Raw genomic sequence first — 27758 nt, 5'->3', positions numbered from 1 at the left:
CAGGTGGCCTTGAAGTTGGCTATAAGGAAAACAAAATGCACAGTTACAGTATATGTGGTAGTAACTGTGAGAGGGATCTTGGAGTCCTAGTGGGCAACCATTTAAATATGAACCAGGAGTGTACAGCAGCTGCCAACACAGTTCTGGGCTGCATAAACAGAGGGATAGAATCAAAATCAGGTGAAGTGTTAATACCACTTTATAATGCCTTGGTAAGGCCACACTTGGAATACTGCATCCAGTTTTGGTCACCACGATGTAAAAAAAGATTTGGAGACTCTAGAAAGAGTGCAGAGAAGAGCAACAAAGATAATTAGGGGATTGAAGGCTAAAACATATAAAGAACAGTTGCTGGAACTGGGTATGTCTAGTTTAATGAAAAGGACTAGGGGTGAAATGATAGCAGTGTTCCAATATCTGGGGCCGGGATAGCTCAGGCAATAGAGAAGCCGGTTATTAGAACACAGAGCCTGCAATTACTGCAGGTTCGAGCCCGGCCCAAGGTTGACTCAGCCTTCCACCCTTTATAAGGTAGGTAAAATGAGGACCCAGATTGTTGGGGGGGCAATAAGTTGACTTTGTAAAAAAAAAAAATATATACAAATAGAATGAGACTATTGCCTTATACATTGTAAGCTGCCCTGAGTCTTCGGAGAAGGGCGGGGTATAAATGTAAACAAAAAAAAATAAAAATATCTCAGGGGTTGCCACAAAGAAGAGGGAGTCAAGCTTTTCTCCAAAGCACCTGAGGGCAGGACAAGAAGCAATGGGTGGAAGCTAATCAAGGACAGAAGCAACCTAGAACTAAGGAGAAATTTCCTGACAGTTAGAACAATTAATTAGTGGAACAACTTGCCTCCAGAAGTTGTGAATGCTCCAAAATTGGAAGTTTTAAAGAAGATATTGAATAACCATTTTCTGAAGTGGTATAGGGTTTCCTGCCTAGGCAGGGGGTTGGGCTAGAAGATCTCCAAGGTTCCTTCCAACTCTGTTATTCTGTATTCTGAAAGAGCAATGTTGTGGAAGTGCTCTTAAAATTAGAAAAAAATTCTTCAACTTCTGTTGCTTAGTGAAACTTTTGTTAAGTGAGTTTTTCCCCATTTTACAACCGAGGAGAGGTGACCACATGACATTGGGACACTGCAACTGTGATAAATAGGAGTCAGTTGCCAAGCATCAGGATTATGCTCATGGGAGCATAGAGAGTGCATTTTGTAACTTCAAATGGTCACTAAACAATCTGTTGTTAGTCAAGGACCAACTGTATTTCTTCTGAGGGCCAGTAAACAATCTAATTGTTTTATATTGCTTTATCGTACTCTGAGCCACCCAGAGTCACTTTACAATGACAAGGGCAGAATATACATTTAATAAACAATAAATAGAAATTGGCTTCTCTTACGGCTTTCTTTAGTTTAGCAGAGGAGGAGGATGAATAGGGGTCAGGAAGAGAAGAATAGTCATGTCATTTTTGCCATTGTTAATTTGCATTTGTTGGCCTTTGGGGATTAGGGCTGGCCTGTTTTAAATCATAGAGAGGTCTACTACAAATTCCCAAGCTATTTTTCCCATTGTTATGGTAATCCAGCTCCTGGAAAATGATCATAAAATCAAGTTGGATATACACGATTATGATTTTAATGCAGGATGTATAAAACACGGTGGATATTTTTTTAGCTGTGTCCCTTCCCCGCTCTGTGACTTGTTTTAGCTTTCCCTGTTATCTCACCCTGAGCCTTTAATCTGGAACTAAGAGCAGCCCCCTGTTTGACGTAAGGAGAGAGCCGGGCCAAAAGGAAAGAAGAGAGAAGCCGGAGGGCTTCTAGTTTTGAAGCCAAGCATTTCCAGGCAGAAAATTAAAAAAAAAAACCAACACATGCACACACACATACACACACACACAGTGGGTGGCTTCCAAAGGAGTAGATGTGTCCTCCTATTTGCTGACCCACAGGTGCCTCCGTTCCTTCCAGGTATAGCTTTTCCAAAGTGGGATCTGATCTAGATGTGAAAAATCAAGTCACTGCTTGTCCAGTGCCGTTTTTGTTCGCACAGCGGTGATGGATGAGAGGCAGATTCCCCCCCACCCCACCCCCAACCATGTTCAGTATGTTGTACTGTACACTGATGAATCATTTCCTGCCTTTGCTCTTTTCTTGTGCTCACTGCTACATCACGGCAGCCTGGCTCTCCCACTGCATCCCACAGCCCCAGCTGAGATGTTTTGTGAGCTCGGTCCTGGCGCCTACTAGAACGCAAAGGCAAGGCTAAACTGCTGTGTCATACTTAGTTATTAATGACCAAAGAACCACATGATACAAAGTTCTGGGAAACTTAGAGAAGATTCCAGGAAAGGGTCAACCAGTTCAGTAAACAGATTTTATTAGAACTTGCAGAGACCAACATGTTTCCTTTTTACTGGGCTGTGCTTTTCTTTCTTTCTTTCTTTCTTTCTTTCTTTCTTTCTTTCTTTCTTTCTTTCTTTCTTTCTTTCTTTCTTTCTCTCTTTCTCTCTTTCTCTCTCTTTTTGCTCTTTCTTCTCTTTCTTTTTTCTTTCTTTTCTTTCTTTCTTTTCTTCCTTCCTTCCTTCCTTCCTTTCTCTTTCCTTTCTTTCTTTTTTCTTTTTCTTCTCTCTCTCTCTCATTCTTTCCTTTCTTTCTCTTCTTTCTTTCTTTCTCTCTCTCTCTCTCTCTCTCTTTCTTTTTTCCCCCTCTATCTTTCTTTCCTAACTCTTACCCAAGGGACTCTTACCAGTGGCAGAAAATAAACTAAAAACAACTCATACATTTCCTCTCAATGCCCTTTTTATGTGTTCATTTGAATTGGTCCTTTAAAAAACCTTTTAAAAAAATAAATGCAGGAATTTTGGTTCATACTGGCGGTTTGTTCTGTTGTACTCATATTCTGTAGCCTAATAAATCCAGCTGATTCACTACCTACAATAAATCTTCAATTTAACAAACTTATTTTATTTTTATTTATCCAAATTTAGAGGACACATAACACATTAGTGATTAAGGGCAGCTTGTAAAAAAAAAAAAAAGGAACGACATATAGAGATACAAGTAAGAAAGGATGTTGGTTGACCAGCAGAGTGATATTCTAGCCCAAGGGTGTCAAACTTGCATCGTCACGGTGGTGTCACATGATGTAGCGCAATTTTTTCCCTCTTCGCTAAACCAGGCATGGGTGTGGCCAGTGCATGTGGGGTGCAGGCCGAGAGTTTGACATTCCTGTTCTAGCCATTCCACATATGTGGAAACTGTAATGAAAAGAGGACTTCCAACAGCTTTATCTCAAAATCTGGGAGAACATCCAGGTTCTTAACAGTTTCCTAAACGCCACGAGGTTGGCATCTATGTGAATTTCTGGGGGAACATCATTTTAGAGGGCAGGCACTTCAACAGAGAAGGGGCATTTCTCTGCACTTAGCCCCACAAATTGAAAGTGTTCAATGGACGGGACCTTGAATGCATCCACTCTCCCTGATGATACAAATCAGGCAAAAGCAATTAGAGATAAGGCAGTGATGCGGTCACGTGCCAAAAGCATGGGGAGCACGGGGGGGTGGGTCCCGTGTGGACATCCTTGCACCCATGATGCAATGCCCCCATGCCCCCCCACATGCATGCATGAACCCCCCCGCACACCATTTTGGGCCTAGCAAGCCTCCTTGAAGCCTCTGGAGACCAGAAACGGCCCTTTCCAGACTTCTGGTTGGCCCATTTTTTGCCCTCATAGAGCCTCCGTGTAAGCTCTGTGCTTACCTGGCATCCAAAACATGCTGCATGGATACTCCTGGGAGGGGAGGGGCAGCATGGCATGCACACACATCTTCCACATGTGTGACAGAGACCCAAAAAGCAGCTGGCCAGTGTGAGGCGTGTGTGCATGCATGGTGGAGCTGATCAACAGCTTGCGTGCCCACAGAAACGGCTCTGCATGCCACCTTTGGCACACGTGCCATAGGTTCGCCATCAATGGACATAGGGTATTTCTCAGGAAGTCAGTCTAAAGCCATGAAGCACTTTAAAGGTGATAATCAACACCTTGAATTTCATCTGGAAGCCAATTTGCACCCAGTGCTTCTCATCAAGCATTGGGATCATGTGAGCATAGTGCCATGCTGTGGGCAGTCACATGTACAATGCATTACAGCAATTCAGTAATGAGGTGACCAGGGCAGATTATCTGATGGGTTTCCTGGTCCAAGAAATGATACAAATGGCACACTAAGTCTACTCACACAAAAGGCCATTAATGAATTCCTGAAGCAGTGATAGGGCAGCAAGCATGAACACCAGGTCTTGCCAACCGCAAGGTGCCTCAAGATTCAGCAGGTTTGGCATCAGATTTCATAGTCTGCAAAATCAAGATCCATTAACATGGTTTATACTCCTCTGACCAAGGAACTACCATGATTGAGCTGAAGTTTGTAAACAGCCACCCAATAATCAAACTACTCCTATATTATGTATTGCTTTCCAGGGACACTGAAAGACTTTTCCAGGAATCTATTGTTCAATAGCAGAGAGGAGATTAGGATGTGTGCACTGGGTTTTAGTCTTCTAAATACTATCTTATTGTGTTGAACAAGAAAATCTGTTTAGGCAAACATGGTTGCACTTAGAGCTCAGCACCAATCGGCTTTGTGCCAGATTTATGGGCAATGGTTTCTCAAGAGCAGGATTTCCCTTTGGTGCCACAGCAATGCCAATACATTACTACTCATCACCGCTCATGGTGATTTCTTTTCATATTGAATGGAAGCAAGAGACCACAAATCTGCCAAATGTATGATTGTGTGCAATGAATGACAGGACATTAATATCTACCCCTTGGTCACTTTGTAGCTAAATAAGTACAAGAAGATCACACGCTGTCTATAACTGTAATGGCGAACCGTGATGGCATGCATTCCAGAAGTGGCATGCAGTGCCTTCTCTGTGGGCAAACAAGCCGTCGCCCTAGTTCAGCTCAGGGGTGAAATCTACTTACCTTCCTTACCAGTTCGGAAGTACACACGCACTTTGTCCAACTTTGTCCATCTTTCCCTATAATGGAGGACATTTCACTCATCTCTCCATACAGTTTGTATATTTCTCAAGGAAGAACTATTTTTAATCAGAAAAATATGGAGTTCCCAATTCTGTTTCCTCAATAATATTAGTATGGGCAGATAGAGGACTTACTTGAATTGGCTCAAGGGAGAGAATGTTGAGTCTTGAGTAGAAGACATTCTGGGCCACTTTTACAGGAGCAGCTGCCCAAAGCAGCTATGAGGCATTAAAGGACTTTGCATTTTGGTCCCCTTGCTTTGCATGACCACAGTTTGATTCTGAAGTGCTTTCTTGGCTATACAAAAGTGGAAAAACAGGTCAGGATCATAGCTGTCAGAGGCCAGAAATGATTGCCTTCTGTCTTTTAATTTTTAGTAACAACTATCAGCTGTTTGTCAGAATAAATCATTATAAGGAGAGCCTTGTTTATATATAGTAAACCAAAATTCAGAAAGAGGTTAGGTAGATTAACACATTTTTCAGAAGAACACATTTTATTAAAAGTTTCCGTGAGCGACAACTCACATAATCAGATACCCCAATAAAAGGGCTATTAAACACTGATTCTTAGAATAGAATAGAATAGAATAGAATAGAATAGAATAGAATAGAATAGAATAGAATAGAATAGAATAGAATTTTTTATTGGCCAAGTGTGATTGGACACACAAGGAATTTGTCTTGGTGCATATGCTCTCAGCGTACATAAAAGAAGAAGAATAAAGCAAGAATTCTTTTCTAGATCAGCTTTTTAACTTTCAGTTCATAACTTTTTAATATAAACCACGAGTAGAAACTGAAAATTGAATTTCCCCAATCCACATTAGTCAAGAATCTGGGAATACAGACTCTGCCCCCCTGTGTAAAGACTCATCTGGTTCCCAGCACTAAATATCTTAGGTGATATGGAGAAGCAGCAAATATTTGTTGAAAGACTCAACAGAGATTCAGTGAGGAAGTGAAGGCATTTACAGCTGTCTAAAAAATAGACCGGGAATTTTAGGTAAGCAGAATGGAATTACCCGTGGCAAGAAATCTGTAAATCTGTTCTAACAACAGTTAAAAAATGTATATAAATCCTTAGTGCCTACATAGTTTGGTCAGGGTTATTCTTATTTCCTGCTGTTATTTCAGACATTTGGGGTCATTCAGTTTGCTTCTGTTTCTAACATTCTGCTTGAAGTAAATACAGTCAATAATTGAAGAATAATTATATTATTATTATTATTATTATTATTATTATTATTATTATTATTATTATTATTATTCAATAATAATAATTATTATTGAATAATAATAATTGAAGAACTAACAGATATTGAAATCTGATGTGGGATGGTTGTTAAATATTAAAGTATTACATTTCTAATTGAAAGTTTGAGATCAAATCCCAGCTCATACCATGAAATTAATTGGATGATCAGGAACCACTCCCTATCTATCAGACTAAACTACTCACAAGAGTGTTGTCAAGAGGGCGACCTTGAGATACTATATCCTTATGTGATTCATTTATTTGCACTAGTCTCGGCTACTGAGATGACATTATCTTGTATGAGATTTGATAGGATCCAATAGAGTTCCTCCTTGAAAAGAAAAATAGAAGAATCACCCATCCTTAGAAGAGAGTCTCCCTGTTGTTTTATCATGAATCTCTGCTCTGAGTTGGCTCTTGCCAACATGTCAATATTAGTGGTTTTGTGGGACTGTATAGGGTGGATTGTTCTTAGAGTTGTTTTTATGCAACCTCAAAATGTACTTCAACTTTCAGATTGCTGGGAAATGAAACACTACATTTCCTTTGACATTAAAATGATAAATGGAGAGACAGGAGGATGAGTTATTAAACCTACCATAATGTGTTATCAACATGTTTTCATTTTATTTATGAATTTAAGATCCTCCTGTCCTCACTCCTCTTTTCATGTGCTATATTTTAATGCACCCAAAAACCAATGTTCCTTGGAGATATTACAAAGTTAAAACATTGAAATTTATTGAAAACTGTTACCTCAGGAGAGGAAATAGAGTAAAAATTATAGAGCAGAGGAAAGATATAAAGCATATGCAACCCATGATCTTAGAATAGAATAGAATAGAATAGAATAGAATAGAATAGAATAGAATAGAATAGAATAGAATAGAATAGAATAGAATTTATTGGCCAAGTGTGTTTGGACACACAAGGAATTTGTTTTGGTGCATATGCTCTCAGTGTACATAAAAGAAAAAAAAATACCTTCATCAAAGGTACAACATTTACAACACAAATGATGGTCATAGGTTGCAATTTAACCCTTAGTGATAGCAACAAAAAGTTACAGTCATACAGTCATAGGTGGAAAGAGATTGGTGATGAAAACGATGAGAAGATTAATAGTAGTGTAGATTTAGTAAATAGTTTGACATTGTTGAGGGAATTATTTGTTTAGCAGAGTGATGGCCTTCGGGAAAAAACTGTTCTTGTGTCTAGTTGTTCTGATGTGCAATGCTCTATAGTGTCGTTTTGATGGTAGGAGTTGAAACAGTTTATATCCAGGATGTGAGGGATCTGTAAATATTTTCACAGCCCTCTTCTTGATTCGTGCAGTATACAGGTCTTCAATGGAAGGCAGTATAGAGTATAGAGCAAATGATTAAAATGAAATAAACTCCCAAACAGTATAAGTGCAGGTAGAAGAGGAGTGCACAAAAACATTAGTGAAAACACCAGGCAGATCTTCTGGGGGCAGAATTTCAAGTAGGGCTGCACAATGAGATGGCTTTCTCTCTTAGAGCTTCTTCTCAGCTCTGAAGAGCCTGGCAGGTACATTAGGGAAGAGGCCTTCCTTGAAACATTTTCTTCTGGATTTTGAAATCAATGTCTAAAATTTCAATTGGGCCTGGAAATGGTGTAGCTGATAAAGAGCTAAGCATTCCAAGATGACATCAGTTGGTCTTGGTTAATCATCTTGTGGTTCTGTATTGCTTTAGTTAGGTTTTCAAATGCTTTTCAAAGGTTGTTTAATATACAGTACATTGCATTAATATTCTTCCATATCTAAGCATAGAAAGTGTGCAGAGAAGAGCAACAAAGATGATTGCGGGCTGGAGGCTAAAGCATATAATGAATGATTGAAGGAACTAGGTTGTTGTTGTTGTTGTTAATTGCAAAGTTGTGTCCGACCCATTGCAACCCCATGGACAATGTTGCTCCAGGCCTTCCTGTCCTCTACTATCCTCTGGAGTCCATTTAAGCTCATGCCTACTGCTTCAGTGACTCCATCCAGCCATCTCATTCTCTGTCATCCCATTTTTCTTTTGCTCTCAATCTTTCCCAGCATTAGGCTCTTCTCCAGTGAGTCCTTCCTTCTCATTAGGTGGCCAAAGTATCTGACTTTCATCTTCAGGATCTGGCCTAGGAACTAGTTATATCTAGTCTAATGAAGAGAAGGACCAGGGGTGACATGATAATGGTCTTCCAGGGCTGTCACAGAGAAGAGGGAGTCAATTAATTCTCCAAAACACATGAGTGCAGGGCAAGCAGTAACACCTGGAAGATCATTAGAGAGAGATCTTACCTAATATTAAAGAGAAATTTCCTGACAGTGAGAACAATTAATCAGTGGAAGTTGTGGGTGCTCTATCACTGGAGGTTTCCAAGAAGAAATTGGAGAAACATTACTTTAGAGTAGTATAAGGTCTCCCCTATACCAGTCTCAAGCAGGAAACTGGATTAGAAGATCTCCAAGATTCCTCCCCTTCTTAATCTATGTAATTCTATGTGTAATAGACACAAGGTTCTCTCCTGCCTGGAAAAGTACATAGGTTCTTTGCATATCAGTTGAAGCTCCTGAGTAAATGGAAACTGTTCTGAGTAGGGCTCTGTGTTTTTTGTTAAACGATTTGCAGCCACTTAGTTATTGAAATTGCCTGTCAACAGCTTAATAGTAAAAATTGCCCATCCATAACTAGGTGGTTAAGTCACCCAGCCTCAAAGCTGCCCATCAGTACTTAATAGAACTGCATAGCATATCGGAATAGGTATGCCGTTCACTTGCCTGTGCTTTTGCTCACTAGATGGAGAGTTTAATTAAGTGTTTTGGCTGCTAAACTAGGATAAGGAAGATTCAGTTCAAATCCACACTGAGTTGCAAAACTGACAGGCAGATAGGGGAGCAGACACAATTTCTCTTAGCTCACACAATTTCATAAGTTTGTAGGTGGGATAAGATTCTAGAGTGAGGAAATAGTATGCATTGGATTCCTAAAAGTAAAGTGATAGTACATATATATATGCAATCACCATGATCACCAAACAGGAAAGTAGAGTGATTTTCAAAAGAAGGGATGGCTGTTATTGTAGATTGAACCCGGAGCTAAATAATAAGCAATGGAGAAGGTGGCAAGAAGGGAAATTCCCAAAACCACTGTAATTTTCTCTCTTTTCTCCCCTGCCTCTCTTTTCAAGGCATGCGTCAAGATTATGCTTTGCTAGTTTTCCATTCATTTTTTTTCAAAATTATTTTTTGAAACTTAACTTCTCACAGTTTGCTGTTGTCATTTAAAAAAAAACCTAGCCGCCTTTCTTTTTTTAATTTGAATTTCTGAATTTTTTCCCCAGAAATTCAAATAGTTTCTGAAAAGAAAAACTAAGGGTGACATGATAACAATGTTCCAATAGGGAGGGGCTGCCACAAGGAAGAGGGGTGGGAGGGACAAGCTATTCTCCAAAACTTCAGAAGGCAAAACAAGAAACAATGGATGGAAACTAATCAAGGAGAGGAGCAACCTAGAACTAAGGAGAAATTTCCTAACTGTGAGATTGGCTTGCTTTAAGAAGGTCTGAAATGGTATAGGGCCTCCTACTTGAGCAGGGAGTTGGACTAGAAGATCTCCAAGGTCCCTTCCAATTCTGTTATTCTGTTATTCTTCCCAGAAGTGTAGAAGAAGACTTCCCTCTTGCACCACCCATTCTTGTCAACTTATGAAATTATCATGTTACCACACAATCGTCATCTGACCACGCTATGGTCAGATGAAGGTTGCATGATCATGATTGGTGGAAGGTAGAAGAGGGAAGCACTCTGTTGTGCATTTGCCATCCATAGAGAGGGAAGCTTTTTTAACCAATGAGGATAACAGTTACAGTAACAGAGTTGGAAGGGACCTTCGAGGTCATCTAGTCCAACCCCCTGCTCACGCAGGAGACCTATACTAGGGATTTGAACCACCGACTTTTCTGATCGACAAGCTCAACATCTTAGCCACTGAGCCACCTAGGAAGCCTCACAAATAACAAATCTTTAGGAAGTGAAAATGTTCTTCCCTTCTCTTTCTTGACTTTTTGTCAATAGGCTTTTATTCCCTATGAACTAAGATAAAAAATGTAAATAAATGTAAATGTAAATAAAAAAAATAAAAAAAAATAGAAAGAAGAGGAAAAGAGAAAGTAAAGATGTTTCACATCTCCAAACCCAGTTTGGCATTATCGGATTCTACAAGTAAAGGGAATCTACATCTAATTTTAAGTTATCCTTATCTGCTCCTCAATTACGGAATAGTCGCTCAGTATGGAGAGTTACAAGTACCCGTCAGCATATTTGAAAACACCCAAATCTATGAAATATGAATTAATCAGGATGTAGCAAGTTGGACTCTTGCATAATTGAAAGGGAAAGGTTATCAGAAAGGTCTCAACAGGTGGCAACACCTGGCCAAGCATTTTTGGACCTGTAAATTATACGAGTTTTGGCATGGTTTATATTCAGATTGCAGATTGTACAGGCCTGTAGCTAGATGGGGAAGTCTAAAAAACATCTTGGAGGAAACTGGTAGCAAATCCCTTCTATTTTGTTGTTTAAAAAAAAATCTGTCGAGATGTGCTCCTGTGGTAGTGGTGAGATTCAAAATTTTTTACTACCAGTTCTGTGGGCGTGGTTTGCTGGGCATGGCAGGGGAAGGATACTGTAAAATCTCCATTCCTTCCCCACTCCTGGGGAAGGTTACTGCAAAATCCCCATTTTCTCCCAATCAGCTGGGACTCGGGAGGCGGAGAATAGATGAGGACGGGGCCAGTCAGAGGTGGTATTTACTGGTTCTCCGAACTACTCGAAATTTCCGCTACCAGTTCGTCAGAACTGGTCAGAACCTACTGAAACCCACCTCTATCCTGTGGTCACAAGAAGATAAACTGAATTCAAGACCATTTTTGTCTTTGTCATGAAAAGGAGAAGCACAAAGCTGTAATATTGTTGTCTAATATATCTTAATGTGTATGTGTTCATCAGAATAAATTGCCATCCTGTGTGAGACATACATACAACTTGTTATGCAGTTAAATCAGGAAAAAACATGTTCTCCTTAATTCTCACCTGCTATTAGGTGACACGTTAAACAAGACTATATACAGGAAATAATCATCCAAGATTCTGGTACAAGATACTTGAGAAGACTGAAGTAATTTAGGTTCCCTCAGTAAACAATTCATGTCATGAAAATGAAGAGTTTTGTTTTTCTGAAATGACGAGATAACCTAACTGTCCCAAAGAAGGCATTTAGGCACACTGAATGTCTTTGGGCCAATATTATGGATTAAGGCTCCTCTCAGCTTTCTCCTCCAGCTCTGGCCAAAGATCTTCCAAGCTGAGTAACTTCAGAAGAACTGAAGAAATTCAGCAAGCAGTGCTATGGAACAGTACCACTCTTCTGGACCCCTTACGAAATTCTTACCAAATAAAACTATTCAGCCTAGAAGACCACTGCAGTCCTGCAACATTTGCCAAAACTACTTAATCTGGAATTTGAAGCTTTATACAGCCTTAGAAATCTTGGGTTTTTGAACCAGTGTTGGACTAGTGATTTCTCCAAAGAGCTGATTGGATGTGATGGAATGTAGCTGGGAATTGCAGAAAGGAGGGGCTCTTTCCTAAAGGGCAAAGAAATAATGGGGCTTGGGATGTCTGGTAGGCAGGAAAAGGGCAAAGGCGGACCCTCCCTAGCAATCCACAGAGTACCGTGTTTCCCCAAAAATAAGACCCTATCTGATATTTTTTTGAACCCTGAAATAAACGCTTGGCCTTATTGTCATGTGCTCAAAAGTCCAATTGGGCTTATTATCAGGGGATGTCTTATTTTGGGGGAAACAGGGGATATCTATAGTTATTGCAGATAATTGCTTTAGTCTGGCAAGATTTTGTAGGGGAAGTTTGTAGGCAAGTTTGTAGGTGAAGAACAATAATGAATCTACTTATTAGTAACTTCACTTGTCATTCTTGGTTTCTTGGGCCTGGCATTATCTTAACATAACATATATCATGTGCAGTGCTCAGGCCCTACACAGTTAAATTTAATTCACCCTCCAGTTTATCTGGCACTTAGCTGCAATCAAGACCAGACAAATAATTTAACTATGGAGCCAAGCTGAAACATACCACCTTGCCATAAATTGGCAGAATACACATTTCACAAATAAAACTACAACCAAAGCAGGAAAGAGTATAAGGCAGGGGTCTCCAACCTTGGTCCCGTTAAGACTTGTGGACTTCAACTCCCAGAATTCCTCAGCCAGCTTTGCTGGCTGAGGGACTCTGGGAGTTGAAGTCCACAAGTCTTAAAGGGACCAAGGTTGGAGATCCCTGGTGTAAGGTATACTCTGGGAATTTAATTTCTACCTCCACTGATAACAAGTTGCTGCTTCAAGATTGAGGAAAAGACTGAGGATTGATAAAAGGGAAAGAAAGAAAGGTCCATAAATTGCAGGATGATGGGAAACAAGAAGATACCTACAAGTGCCTGATATTTAGTCAGATTGGGTTGGAAATTGCATATTAGAACTTTTAAAAGACATTAACCTACCTAGGTTTCCAAAGACGTTAAAGGTTTCAATGTAATAAATGTTTGAATTGTACCCTTGTTAGCCAGAAATAGAAGGAGTGAGGGTGGGGGGAATAGCAGAGTAATTTGTGGTATACTAAACTAATGCAGAGAGAACTCTTATTCTAATTTTAAAATGTAAATATTCAAAGTTGTTTAATAGAATGTACGTTTTTCTGGGACACTAGAATTGGCATGTTACTAACAAAAATGCCGGTTTGTATTCATTCTTATAAATTGCTATCCTTTTGCTGCTTCTGATCAGTGGATATGATGGGGTGCCAGGACAGTTGGCAAAATTAGGTGAACTTTGTCCTTCACGTCAAGGATCTCTTAATTACCGCTTTCCGTGAAAGCATGACAGGCTTGGCAGGACACATTGGCAAATCTTGACCTTTTTAGGTTGGTGTATGAATCTTTCAGGGTATGGTTTTAGGGCAATATGTAATGATAGCAGAATCTCCCGAGAACACAGAAAGTATATGAATAGCCTTGCCCCTCCTATATTCTTAAAAGCGGTAAGGATTAGGGTCTATGCTTTTAACTCTCATTGTCAACTAATTCAAACCTTGTGCCAGTCAATGCAGAATATAAGAATTAGTTTTGTTCCAGGTTTGCATGCTGCACTGGCTATTGGCAAGTTTCTCTTTTTGTTGCATTGGCTGGGCAAACAGAAAAACAGATTGTTACTTCAGCACGGGAGAGAGCAAAGTTGAAACTTTGTGCTGGTTACATGCATGCATGAGTGGATGAAGCTCAAAGCAACATAATTCTTGTCACTCCAATAAAACTCTGATAACCAAGGCAGCATTCTAGGACCAATACTCTTCATATTATACATTAACGACCTCTGTGACCATATTATAAGTAATTGTGTTCTCTTCGCCGATGATGTTAAACTATTTAGCACTACCAACAATGCGGCTACCCTTCAAAAAGACCTTGACTTTGTGTCGGAATGGTCAAAAATTTGGCAACTCCAAATCTCAACCAACAAATGCTCTGTTTTACACATTGGAAAAAAGAATCAGAATACTAAATACAAGCTTGATGGACATTACCTTGTAGATGACCCTCACTCCATCAAAGACCTTGGAGTTTTCATATCAAACAATCTAAGTGCCAAAGCCCACAGCAACTACATTGCCAAAAAGGCTTTAAGAGTTGTAAACCTAATCTTGCATAGCTTCTTCTCCAGAAAGATTACACTACTAAACAGATCATACAAAACATTTGCTAGACCAATTCTCGATTACAGCTCGCCTGTCTGGAACCCACACCTCATTTCAGACATTAATACAATTGAGCGTGTCCAGAAATATTTTACAAGAAGAATTCTCCACTCCTCTGAATACAACAAAATACCTTATGCCACCAGACTTGAAATCCTGGGTTTAGAAAATTTAGAACTCCGCCACCTTCGACATGACATGAGTATAACTCATAAAATCACCTGCTACAATGTCCTTCCTGTCAAAGACTACTTCAGCTTCAACCACAACAATACACGAGCACACAATAGATTTAAACTTAAAGTGAACCGCTCCAATCTTGATTGTAGAAAATATGATTTCAGTAACAGAGTTGTTAATGCCTGGAATGCACTACCTGACTCTGTGGTCTCTTCCAAAAATCCCCAAAGCTTTAACCAAAGACTATCTACTGTTGACCTCACCCCATTCCCCAAGAGGTCTGTAAGGGGCGTGCATAAGAGCACCAGCGTGCCTATCATTCCTGTCCTAATGTTCCCTTTGGTTGTATCCAATTTATTTCATGCTTGTACTTATATATATTGTTATGTTTGACAAATTAATTAATTAATTAATTAAATAAATAAACCAGAGAGATGAATGAGAATCCATTTCCCAAATCAATGTCAGGTAGTGATTGCATCCTTTGAGCCCATCCCTCAGCATTTTCCATTTAAAGAACTGAACTTGCAGCATAATTTGTCACAACTCAGAAAATCACCAAAAACCGTTGCATCCTAAAGCAGGCACCAGATTTGAGTTCTGCTGCCTTTTTAAAAGTTTGTGTGGTCCTGCTGATTATTTAAACTGGAAGCATTTAACTGATCATCTGTTCCTTCTCCAATGGAAAAGTGTGTTTCCATTTTGTTATTGCGAATATCCCTAAGTGATCTTCATTTTGTTTTTGGTAATGAGTCATGGGCTGCCGTTTATTGAGACTTACTCGGAAAGTTCAAACTCTCTCTTGGCACTCCCCCTTCTCCCAGTTTTGACTCACAAGCCCACAAAATATAAACAGGACACTGCTGCTTAGATGACTTCTGCAATTTCGTTGTTTATGCAAGGACCAAACCCAAGTGACCTTCTTTGATGTCTCCTCCTTCCATCTTTCTTTCCACAATTCACCTCCATAAGCAGAACTGTTCTGGGCATGGCCCAGATAGTCAAAACAGAAGCCCTGCAAGTTTCTTTTACGCTGATTGCAAGTAAAATTAAGGCAAGCTGACCTTGTTCCCCTTAAATCTGTCTCCCCCTCAGTACTCTTCCCACTTTTCCCTTCCCTAGAAGCTCAGCTGCTTCCTTTGCAAACCAACAGTACAGGTGCTTCAAAGAAAATACGTTTCTGAGTTAAGAATACAACCAAGAGGACAAATTCCAATTTCCCAAACAAAGAGACGATGGGGTCAACCTATTCTCCAAACAAAGCACCTGAGGGCAGGACAAGAAGCAATGGGTGGAAACTAATCAAGGAAAGAACCAGCCTAGAACTAAGGAGGAATTTCCTGACAGATTAATCAGTGGAACGACTTGTCTCTAGAAGTTGTGGGTGCTCCAACACTGGAGGTTTTTAAAAGAGATTGGACAAGCATTTCTCTGAAATAGTATAGGGTCTCCTGCTTGAGCGAGGGGTTGGACTAGAACACCTCCAAAGTCCCTTACAACTCTGTTATTCTGTTATTTTCCTATTGAGAAGGCTTTTCCCCTGGAAGAAATGGACTTTCTGGGATGGTGTTTGTTACATACTAGGGGTTGTTTGTACATTTAGCCCACATAATATTTCTATGCCACGGAAAGCACAAATCTGACTACAATCAATGTTGATATTTCTTCATACTTTATTTATTGCACAGGCTTCTATGCCACTCCAATCTGTCAACTTTGAATGGCTTATGAACCTTAAGATAGTAATTAGTTTTTTAAAAAATAACATACACAGTACAGTGTAAGGCCAAACAAATCATAATAACAGTAATCTCAATCATTCATCTCTATGATGTCACTTCTTCAGAAGAATACTCATTTTTCCATTCCCTCCCCATAGACGCTCCTAAAAAGGCAAATATTCCTGGACCTCTGGAATGCTAATAAAGTCAACTAGACCTTAATATCTTGATAGGATAGGATAGGATAGGATAGGATAGGATAGGATAGAATAGAATAGAATAGAATAGAATAGAATAGAATAACAGAGTTAGAAGGGACCTTGGAGGTCTCCTAGTCCAACCCCCTGCTTAGGCATTTCAGACAAATGGTTATCCAATCTCTTCCTAAAAACTTAAGAAGTGTTGGAGCATTCACAACTTCTGGAGGCAAGTTGTTCCACTGATTAATTGTTCCAACTGTCAGGAAATTCCTCCTTAGTTCTAGGTTGCTTCTCTCCTTGATTAGTTTCCACCCATTGCTTCTTGTCTTGCCCTCAGGTGCTTTGGAGAATAGCTTGACTCCCTCTTCTTTGTGGCAGCCCCTGAGATATTGGAAGACTCCTATCATGTCACCCCTAGTCCTTCTTTTCATCAGACTAGACATATCCAGTTCCAGCAAACGTTCTTTATATGTTTTAGCCTCCAGTCCCCTAATCATCTTTGTTGCTCTTCTCTGCACTCTTTCTAGAGTCTCCACATCTTTTTTACATCGTGGTGACCAAAACTGGATGCACTATTCCAAGTGTGGCCTTACCAAGGCATTATAAAGTGGTATTAACACTTCAGGTGATCTTAATTCTATCCCTCTGTATAAGAGAGGTCATCATAGAAAAAGCCCAGGATGCTGACATTCCCTCAATGTATAGGGATCTATATCTTGGATCTCAATGGAAAGGGAGATTTTACATGGAGTGGACAGCGTCATCCAGCTCCTAAGTCATGAAGTGTTCTTGACCTGCCTCTGGAAATGAAATCATAACTATTGCAGTTCCTTTACTAGTGTTGTCGCATGAGCAAAATGTACTACAGGGGTTATTGCATTAAGGCCAGCCCTTATTGACTGAGATGCAACAATCAAAACATGAAATGACAAGATCACAAATGACAATCACGATGTATTCTTTATCCCTACAACAAATTCTTTATGGCAGAGCATAAAGCAAAATTGTTCTATGATTACATACTTTTATATTATAGAGTCCCATATTATACAGTCCTTAATAGACTACAATTGAGCCCATTTCTGTTGCTAAGTGAGACATTTGTTAAGTGAGTTAAGAGCTCCATTTTATGACTTTGCTTACCACATTTGCTAAGTGAATGAATGCACTTGTTAAATTAATAACATGGCTGTTAAGTGAATCTGACTTCCCCATGTGATCTTGCGATCATGTGATCACCTTTTGCAACTTTTGCTTGTCAAGAAGGTTGCAAAAGGTGATCACATGACTTCAGGACATTGCACCGTCATAAATATGAGTCAGTTTCCAAGCACCTGAATTTTGATCACATGACCATAGGGATGCTGCATTGGTAAATGTGAAAAATGGTTATGTCACCTTTTTTTTCAGTGCTCTTGTAACTTTGACTGGTCACTAAATGAATCATTGTAAGTCAAGGACTATAAGTACAGACTTTCATTATTTTCCTTTTTCTTAATCTAATAAAGGAGAGAAGCAACTTAGAACTAAGGAGAAATTTACAGTTAGAACAATTAATCAGTGGGACAACTTGCTTCCAGAAGTTGTGAATGTTCCAACCCTGGAAAAATTTAAGAAAATGTTGGATAACCATTTGTCTGGAGTGGTGTAGGGTTTCCTACCTAAGCAGGGGGTTGGACTAGAAGACCTCCAAGGTTCCTTCCAACTCTGTTATTTTATTCTGTGGATGAACCAGTAAGGAGAGATAGGAATATCTTTTTGAAATTAATGAAAATGGCTTTAAATAGTTCATTTTTTTGTGTGAAAGGAGAGACAACAGTCTCAGATGTTATGTCTACCTGTTTTATTGGAGTACCAGTTCTGGAAAGTTTTTATTTGAGGAAGCAAAAATCACCATAGAACCAAATAACTATAATTTGTCGAAGGTGATTACTTTGTTTGGAAGTCCAATAAAACCTAATGTGGACCTATCCTATCCTATCCTATCCTATCCTATCCTATCCTATCCTATCCTATCCTATCCTATCCTATCCTTATATTTTTCAACGAAGTGATTGCTTGGAATAGTCCTATTAATTTAATATATATCATATTTGAAATATATATTTGTTACTTGTAGTTACAGAATTCTGATGGTTGTTAACATTGTTTCTGCTCAAAAAGCAAAAAAAACAACAAACCCAAAACAAAACACACACACCAAACAAACCAATCCCCCTCCTAACTTTAGTCCTAAAATATGGTCCATGATGCATAGATTACACACATACACACCGAGTTTTCAGCACCACTGCTAGCCTCTCTTCCCTTTCCCAAAGTAAATTACTAAGTTTTGGGGAAAGGGTGTGTGTGTGTTCGAAACCACTACTTGAATACCATTTCTGAATGCTCTGATAAGAAGCTTGCAAAAGGCCTGAGATTTTGAGAACACTCAACTTTCAAACTGATATTTCCTTATTTATATTTAAAGAAGAAGAGGAGGTCAAATTATTCTCCAAAGCACCAGAGGACAGGACAAGAAACAATGGTTGGAAATTAACGAAGGAGAGAAGCAACCTGGAAACTTCCTAACAGTGAGGACAATTAACCAGTGGAACAGCTTGCCTTCAGAAGTTGTAGATGCTTCATCACTGGAGGTTTTTAAGAAGAGACTGGACAGCCACTTGTCTGAAATAGTATAGGTTCTCCTGCTTGAGCAGGGGGCTGGACTAGAAAACCTCCAAGGTCCCTTCTAGCTGAATTTTATTCATTCATTTATCCTGCCTATATTATTTTATATAAATAACTCAAGGCAGTGAACATAGTTAATATGCCTTCTTCCTCCTGTTTTCCCTAGAACGACAACCCCGTGAAGTGGGTCTATTGAGGTTAGGATTTCAGAGTCTGTACCAGTGGACAAGGTATAAATGCAAACAATTAAATAATAATCATGGATATTTGAAAAGGCGTCCCTCTTCATGTGTCAAATTTAAAATTGCTTGGGAGCTCTTAACAGCTTTCCCATTGTAATAATCATGAGTCCATTAGTATATTACTGATGTCAGCTGTTGTAAACTCAATGTCCTTAAATGTTCAGAAACTTGCTCTTAATAAAATAGGAAGAATGTGGTAGTGTCTTCTATGCTGAATTTTCTTGCGTGAAAAATTTGAAGATTGGATATAAAATGCTATTACAGTTTTCTACTATTTCCCTCCCCCCTCCATGAATTGGGAGTTGCTTATCTAGATGCACATAACAATTCATTTGACATATGGCCATTAGAACAAAATGAATGAAATTGCTTCAAGGGCAGAAGATTGACTCAGAAGCATTTAAAACTGATTGCTCTTCGAATTGCTCCAAAAACCTGGCATTGAGATTGCTGGGCATGTATATACTATTCAAAAAAACTAATGTCTGACACAGACATTATGGTTTTATGGATTGAGTGATGAGTCAATATTATAATTTCCTTTTTAGGACATTCAGGCGCACATCAGAACAGGCATCTGAATTCACTTCCTAACTCTGTCATTTTGTATATATGTTGATGTGGTCGAGGCCATCTTCTGTTTCCTAGAAGGAGGAGGAGACAATAGACAATAGAACAATAGAATAACAGAGTTGGAAGGGATCTTGGATAGTCCAACCCGCTGCTTAGGCAGGAAACCCTACACCACCTCAGACAAATGGTTATCCAACATCTTCTTAAAAACTTCCAGTGCCGGAGCATTTACAACTTTTGGAGGCAAGTTGTAATTGCTCTAACTGTCAGGAAATTTCTCCTTAGTTCTAGGCTGCTTCTCTCCTTGATTAGTTTCCACCCATTGCTTCTTGTCCTGCCCTCAGGTGCTTTGGAGAATAGCTTGACTCCCTCTTCATTGTGGCAACCCCTGAGATATCGGAAGACTGCAATCATGTCACCCCTAGTCCTTCTTTTCATCAGACTAGACATACCCAGTTCCTGTAACCGTTCTTCATGTTTTATCCTCCAGTTCCCTAAACATCTTTGTTGCTCTTCTCTGCACTCTTTCTAGAGTCTCCACATCTTTTTTACATTGTGGCGACCAAAAATGGATGCCGTATTCCAAGTGTGGCCTTACCAAGGCATTATAAAGTGGTATTAACACTTCACCTGATCTCGATTCTATCCCTCTGTTTATGCAGCCTAGAACTATGTTGGCTTTTTTGGCAGCTGCTGCACACTGCTGGCTCATATTTAAATAGTTGTCCACTAGGACTCCAAGATCCCTCTCACAATTACTACTATTGAGCGAGATACCACATATACTGTACCTGTGCAGGAGGAAAAATACCACACATACAAGTCAGAGAGTTTAAAATACTTCGGGTTAGAAAAATAATGGCCTACACGAATAGAGCAAGTTTTTCTTACTGCCTCAGAAATGGTCTTCCAAAGGCCAATTCATAGGCAAAGTTCCAGTACTGGGGAAAAGAAAAAACTCACTCTCTTTGCTTCTCATAGATTCAAGCTTAGACCTAAAGGTGTCCTTTGAAGAGAACATCAATTATTGAAAAGTTCATTGATGACAGAATTATGATAGCTATGTAAAGCTTTGGGTTTCTTTTTCTGTGTGCTGCAGATAATCTTACTAGGGATGGTCCTCAGCTTGTAGCTTCTCAAAAGCATCTCTTTAGTGCGAAAAATAGAAGGCCGGGCTACCATTACTAACTTAGATAATATATTATATTTAAGGTGTCCTGAAATACTTGAATAAGTTTATACCAGACTGATGATGCTCCACTATATTTCAAGGCAGTTATAATTTCTGTTGACGGGGGGTGGTGAAAAAAGTTGATCGGAAAAATATTTATCCAGAACGCAGTTGAAATATGAAACCTGAAACTACACAGTTCTTTCTGTGGATGTTCCAAAGTCCAGGCCAAGAATGTGGAATGGACGTCCTGCAAAGAACCTCTTGGCACATCGTAAATTAGTCAGATAGGTAACAAACCGTCACTAAGTTGCATTTAGGGGGCAGCTGAGAAAAACAAGACTTTCTAGTAAAACTTTCCAGTTCTGAGTACATAAATCCAATGAGAAACATATTGTTATGCACAGGGTAGAACAAACTGTCATATTCCAGAGCAGGAACACACAGAGTAGAATGCAAAGACCAGAAAGAATGTAAGAAAAAATAAATAAAATACTTGGGGAAATAAGTACAATGTGGAACCCAATTTAGAGGCTGCATTGATTGCAAAACCTCCAGGTTGTATTTTTAGGACCACCAAAATAATAATAATAAAAAAAAGAAACAGAGAAATCATTTACGGTCAAAAATCTCTTCAGATCATCAAATCTCTCATCTCTGAAGTGCAAATTATCAAATTCCCGCTAGATTTTCTTCCATTTTTAGAAGGAGAGGATAGTTGCGCTACAATGATGCCCAACACCAGAAGAGATTATGAAGCTGTGTGTTCAGGTATATTCTTCAGGTCTGGAATAAAACAATATAAAGTGCAAGACAAATGAATCTTTTGAGTATTTTTTTCAAAAGAAGAATTAAGTTTCAGTACAAAAAAACAGAACCTCCAGGACCAATGGCACAATAGAGGAGGGTAATGAAAAGAAATGCTTCTGATGCTATGAGTTCCCCAGAATTGCACCTTTGCAAAAATGCACACAATGATTGGACCTGCAAGCATAGCAGTAGCCAGGGAATGTGAGGACAACCCTAACTTTGTCCCTGACTGCCAACTTTCTTTCTTAAAAGGGATGTTCATGAGCCCTTGTATCCATTAGAAAATATTGTCTATCACCCTGATGGCGAACCTATGGCACGCATGCCACAGGTGGTATGCAGAGCCCTCTCTGTGGGCATGCCAGCCATTGCCCCAGCTCAGCTTCGCCACATATGTGCGTGTGCCTCCCGCTGGCCAGCTGGTCTTCGGGTACCTGCCACACATGGGGGGGTGAGACGCATGTGGGGATGTGCGCATGAATGTACGGGGGGAGAGGTGCATGCATGGGGGGTGCAGGTTGGTACAGGAGGACTTCCAGGCCCAAAATGGGGTACGAGGGGGCTTACATGGCACCCTCATGCCCTGTTTTGGCTTCTAAGTTGGTGCAGGAGGCTTTCCAGGCCCAAAACAGGACGCATGCTTACTTTGGGAAAGCCTCCTGCACCAACCTGAAAGCCAAAATGAGGCGCGGGTGGGGTGGGGCGCATGCATTGGAGGTGGGGCGCTTGCATTGCATTTTGGGGGTTTGGGCACACACGTGTGTGGACACTCGGCACCAAAAAGGTTACCCATCACTCGTCTATCACAATCCTCTGAAAAACAATCTTGCTTTGAGAAGGAGCTCAGTCTATATATTCCTCAGTTTAAGGAATCTGGAGGATACAACAGAGTTATTAGCCAGTGGTAAGAGCTTGCTGAGCAGGTGACAAATAATTAATTCATTAGTCTTCATTCATTCATTTTTTGTAACCCCCTTTATTATTTTTACAAATAACTCAAAATTGTGTTATTTATATATGTTAAATGTTAAATATATTCAACACACCTTCCTCCTCTTATTTTCCCTCAACAATGACCCTATGAGGTGAATTGGACTGAGAGAGAATGACTGGCCCAAGGTCACCCAGCTAGCTTTCATGGCCAAGATGGGACTAGAACTCACAGTCTCCCATTTTCTAACCTGATGCCTTAATCAGTAGGCATCTTGGTGAAAGGAAGAATATTTCTATGTAACCATGCCTTACATCCTTCCAAGGTGGGTAAAATGAGGACCCAGATTGTTGGGGGCAATATGCTGACTCTGTAAACAGCTTAGAGAAGGCTGTAAAAGCATTATGAAGCGGTATATAAGTCTAAGTACTATTGCTATTTATATCCAGTACTATTTATGTGTCTTTCCTTCCTCGGCTCGTGATTACAGCCTCCTGTGGTTTTATTTGAATTAAAGTTGGAGTAAGGTTATAAGAACACCACATAATGTGTGTTTTGGCTCTCAGTTGCAACTTAATTCTCAATAGCCTTGAAAAATGAAAGCTTTGGAAATCTAGAAGTAAAATATGAAAAATGAATGCATGTGTGTATCAAACTTTAACTTAAAATCAGATATGACATGTGCAGGATAAGAAAACCAGTCAGAGCTGTTGCATAATAGAAATGCACACAGCACCGTAATAAATGTGTTAAAATAAAATGTTCAGAGGGAATTCTGGACAGTGGAAAATTCATTTGAATGCCTAGTAATTACCATACAGATTTCTGCAATGAAGAATAATTGGGAAAGTAGCAATCATGGGATAGTTGGGCAACCACCAAAAATTTAGAGCATATACGCAAGTTTTAATCATCCAAGAATTAATCTAAATTCTTGAGGCTTTGTGAAATTGATTATGTGTCTCACGCATTTTACAAGACCTTTGACTGTTGTTACAGCATAATTTTAACAATCACCTCTATAATGATGGAATAAAAACCTTGACACTTTGGAAGTTTAGCTATGTTTCATTAGTACTGGCGCCAGCACCACCAAACAGCCCTTGTTCATACCTGCTGATACCTCCCTTTTCCTGTCTGTTCATATGTGGTATTTTTCTTTTTCATTTTAAATAATATAATCAGAATGAAGAAAGTCTGCTTTACCGTAAACTCAGCCATTTTGTGAATTGGCTTTTGGGATGAATTCAAAAGTCCTTACACCTAAAGCAAAAAGTGCTGAAGTGACATCAACCATGTCCATGCTAGAGGCCAGTGACCCTCAGGGTGTTTCTGTACAGCCAGATGATCAGTACCAAATTCTGTCTGACAGGTCTTGGGTGAAGAAGGAGAAGCACCATGGAGATTGAAATGGTTGCTTCTCTTCCGCACTCTCATGCAGAGTTCGGCTCTGGATTCATTTTACTGTCCCTAGTTGCTGTTTTTAATCCAGATCTTTTAAAAACTACTTTTATAATCTCTCTAGTTTTGTCTACCTTTCCTCGGGGGATTTCTTGTAACAAATATGTGATTAAAACAAAACTTTTTATCATAAAAAAAAAAAAGAATGAAGAAAGGGTTGGCACAGAACAGGTCACGCTGTAAGAAACTGAGCCGAGACCCCTAACTTATGGAAACATCTTAAACCGTTTCGTTTAAATTGCATAGATTATTCCGGCGATAGCACTGACTTACAGTGATCTGGCATTGAGCGTTGGCTAGATAAAACTGCAAATTGTTTTCATTTTGGCTATTACGGTAAAGAATGTGAAATGTAACTTCTCGGAGAGAAGATATAGAGGGGAAAAAATAGCAGTTCAGAAAGGTGATGGTGATAAGAAGTTCTAAATAGCTTTTACCCTGATTAACCTTTCAAAAGAATTCAAATTCTTCTCATTCAGTTTTTTTCCCCTTCCCTCCACATCATTGCCAAATTGGGGAGATATTAAATGCAATGCCATGGAATTTAGCAGGTAGAAAATAGTGTTAAAGTAAAAAATTCCTTAATATTAAACTTGACTCCTGGTAATTTCACTGACTTGTTTATCTGGGTTTGGAGGCAACAATATGAAAAACTCCATTGCCTTCTTTTGTTAACTCTACAACTGGAGAATTCTTTGGTGTTCTCTCTCCCATTCAAGTACTAACCAAATCTGATCCAGTCTGTTGCAAACACAAGAGAGTAAAGCAGTGGGCAAATCAAATATAACACTGCATGTACTACACATTTCACTATCAGAATAGAACAGAATTTTTATTGGCCAAGTGTGATTGGACACACAAGGAATTTGTCTTGGTGCATATGCTCTCAGTGTACATAAAAGACAAGATACATTCATCAAGAATTCTAAGGTACAACACTTAATGATAGTCACAGAGTACAAATAAGCAATCAGGGAACAATCAATATCAATTTAAATTGTAAGGATACAAGCAACAAAGTTACAGTCATACAGTCATAAGTGGAAGGAGATGAGTGCTGGGAACTACAGGTAGTTCACGACTTACAACCATAGTGACAGCTCAAAGTTACATTGGCACTTAAAAAATGGACTTATGACCATTTTTCACAATTACCATTGCACCATCCCCATAGGCACATGATCAAAATTCGATCACTTGACAACCGGCTCATATTTATGACGGTTGCAGTGTACCAGAGTCACGTGATCACCTTTTGTAATCTTCTGACAAGCAAAGTCATGAATAGAATAGAATAACAGAGTTGGAAGGGACCTTGGAAGTCTTCTAGTCCAACCCCCTGCTTAGGTAGGAAACCCTACATCACTTCAGACAAATGGTTATCCAACATCTTCTTAAAAACTTCCAGTGTTGAAGCATTCACAACTTTTGGAGGCAAGTTGTTCCACTGATTAATTGTTTTAACTGTCAGGAAATTTCTCCTTAGTTCTAAGTTGCTTCTCTCCTTGATTAGTTTCCACCCATTGCTTCTTGTTCTACCCTCAGGTGCTTTGGAGAATAGTTTGACTCCCTCTTCTTTGTGGCAGCCCCTGAGATATTGGAACACTGCTATCATGTCTCCCCTAGTCCTTCTTTTCATTAAACTAGACATACCCAGTTCCTGCAACCGTTGTTCATATGTTTTAGCCTCCAGTCCCCTAACCACCTTTGTTGCTCTTCTCTGTACTCTTTTTAGAATGAAAAAGTACCAAAAGGACCCAGGAAAGATATGCACAGCATTTAGGTAAAGAGAAGTGAAAATAATCAGGATGAAGTGAATTCTTAAACAATAAAAGATTGAAGCACCCGTTTTCTTGTTGCCAACTTGCAATGGGAAAAATCAACTCTGGTCCATTTTCCAAGGAACCAGCAAGAGTTAAAATAAATCAGCCTAAACATTTGATGTTATGTAATCAGATCCACAGCAACTTTGGAATGAGAGTTAAGACTCCATATGGCATAGAAATAAATGACATCATTATATAATTGGGCAGATTGTGACCAGGTGGTCTCTTTGCTTGCCTGCTAGTGGAGAACCTCAAGTCCCACTCTGCTCTTTTTTTAAAATAATATGGAGTAGAGTAGAGTAGAGTAGAGTAGAGTAGAGTAGAATAGAATAGAATAGAATAGAATAGAATAGAATAGAATAGTTGGAAGGGACCTTGGAGGTCTTCTAGTGCAACCCCCTGTATAGGCAGGAAACCCTACACAAATGGTTATCCAACATCTTAAAAACTTCCAATGTTGGAGCATTCACAACTTCTGGAGGCAAGTTGAATATGAACAGAATGGAGAAAGGGTTGGCACAGAACGGTTAGTACGGTTTTATTATTTTCAAACCAGTCCTGCCTTTAAAATAGCATCCATTCCCACCATGTCCTTTAGAGTGAATTTACATGGGAGTTTTCCAAAAGAAAAACAGGAAAAGCAAATGTTGACGGTAGAGGCAAGGAAGTGAAAAATCTTGAAATCCTGAGTCAGCTTCCTAACATTTTTGAATCCAATTTTCAATAGCACTTAGACTTATATGCTGCTTCACAATGCTTTACAGCCTGCTCTAAGTGGTTTACAGAGTCAGCATCCCCCTTCCAGCAATTTGGGTCCTCATTTTACCGATCTCAGAAGAATGGAAAGCTGAGTCAACCTTGAACCAGTCAGGATCTGACTGGCGGCAGTGAGTTAGAGTTAGCCTGTGTCATTACTTAAAATTACTTAATTAAAAACTACTTAGTTAAAAGAATATATTTCTTGGGGCACTGCTAGCAGTCAGGAACAGGAAATATGGCTGTAAGGGAGATAGATGGGCAGTTAAAAAGTTTGATGATAGATGGATGGAAGATGATAGATGATAGAGAGATAGATAGATGATAGATGGATGAATGGATGGATAGATAGATAGATGATAGATAGATAGTAGATAGATAGATAGACAGATAATAGGCAGGCAGGCAGGCAGGCAGGCAGGCAGGCAGGCAGGCAGGCAGACAGTGTATATGCTAAAAATCTTTGCCCATGAGAGGTAAATGAATATGATAGCTACTTTGGAATTGTCTCTATTCTGGTCCAGTTGTTTTGATTTTTTTCTTAACATATCTTATTTTAATACCTTTTGAATTTTCTCTTGCAGAACTATTTTTTTTAAAAAAAAACCATACTAAAGTCTCCTTTTATACACTTGGAGTTACATTTTCTTATCATCTCTATTCCTTTGGAAAGATCAAGTCAGGTTTCTTTTTTGGGCCATCCATAGCCTCCTTGCCTCTCCTTCTTCCATCTCATCCTTTCCTCCCTTCATTTGAAAAAGTTGCTTCTTATAGGGTAGGATAGTGAAAGATCAACAGGATCCACAATAAGAAGGGCTGACCTAGCTGGATCCTGGACAAAAAATGGTGACGTGCCATGGCCTCGACTCTGACAATAAATGGTCGGGTTTTGTTTTGATATTTAATTCTTGGTTCCTCATATTCTCCCGAAATATCTATGTCACCATTTGCCTAAATGGGGTCCTGTTTGCAGACAGATGGGCTTCTGAAATCTCCTAGTAAGGCTGCAAAATTTCTTATCCAAAACTCTAGAGACATGATGATGATGATGATGATGATGATGATGATGAT

General features: G+C 39.4%; 1 long non-coding RNA gene across 1 annotated transcript in view; it reads left to right on the top strand.

Moving 5' to 3' along the window:
- Positions 1-5976: 5976 nt before the first annotated feature.
- The window catches only part of LOC131195779 (uncharacterized), a 39665-nt gene continuing 17883 nt past the window's right edge, over positions 5977-27758 (top strand). The window contains exon 1 of the long non-coding RNA XR_009154541.1: positions 5977-6063. This is a non-coding gene — a long non-coding RNA (uncharacterized LOC131195779). The remainder of the gene's footprint in view (positions 6064-27758) is intronic.

The sequence above is a fragment of the Ahaetulla prasina genome, chromosome 3 (assembly GCF_028640845.1).
Source record: "Ahaetulla prasina isolate Xishuangbanna chromosome 3, ASM2864084v1, whole genome shotgun sequence".
In the NCBI taxonomy this organism is placed as follows: Eukaryota; Metazoa; Chordata; class Lepidosauria; order Squamata; family Colubridae; genus Ahaetulla; species Ahaetulla prasina.
Note: the sequence above shows the minus strand (reverse complement) of the source record. Positions and strands in the feature narration are given on the sequence as shown.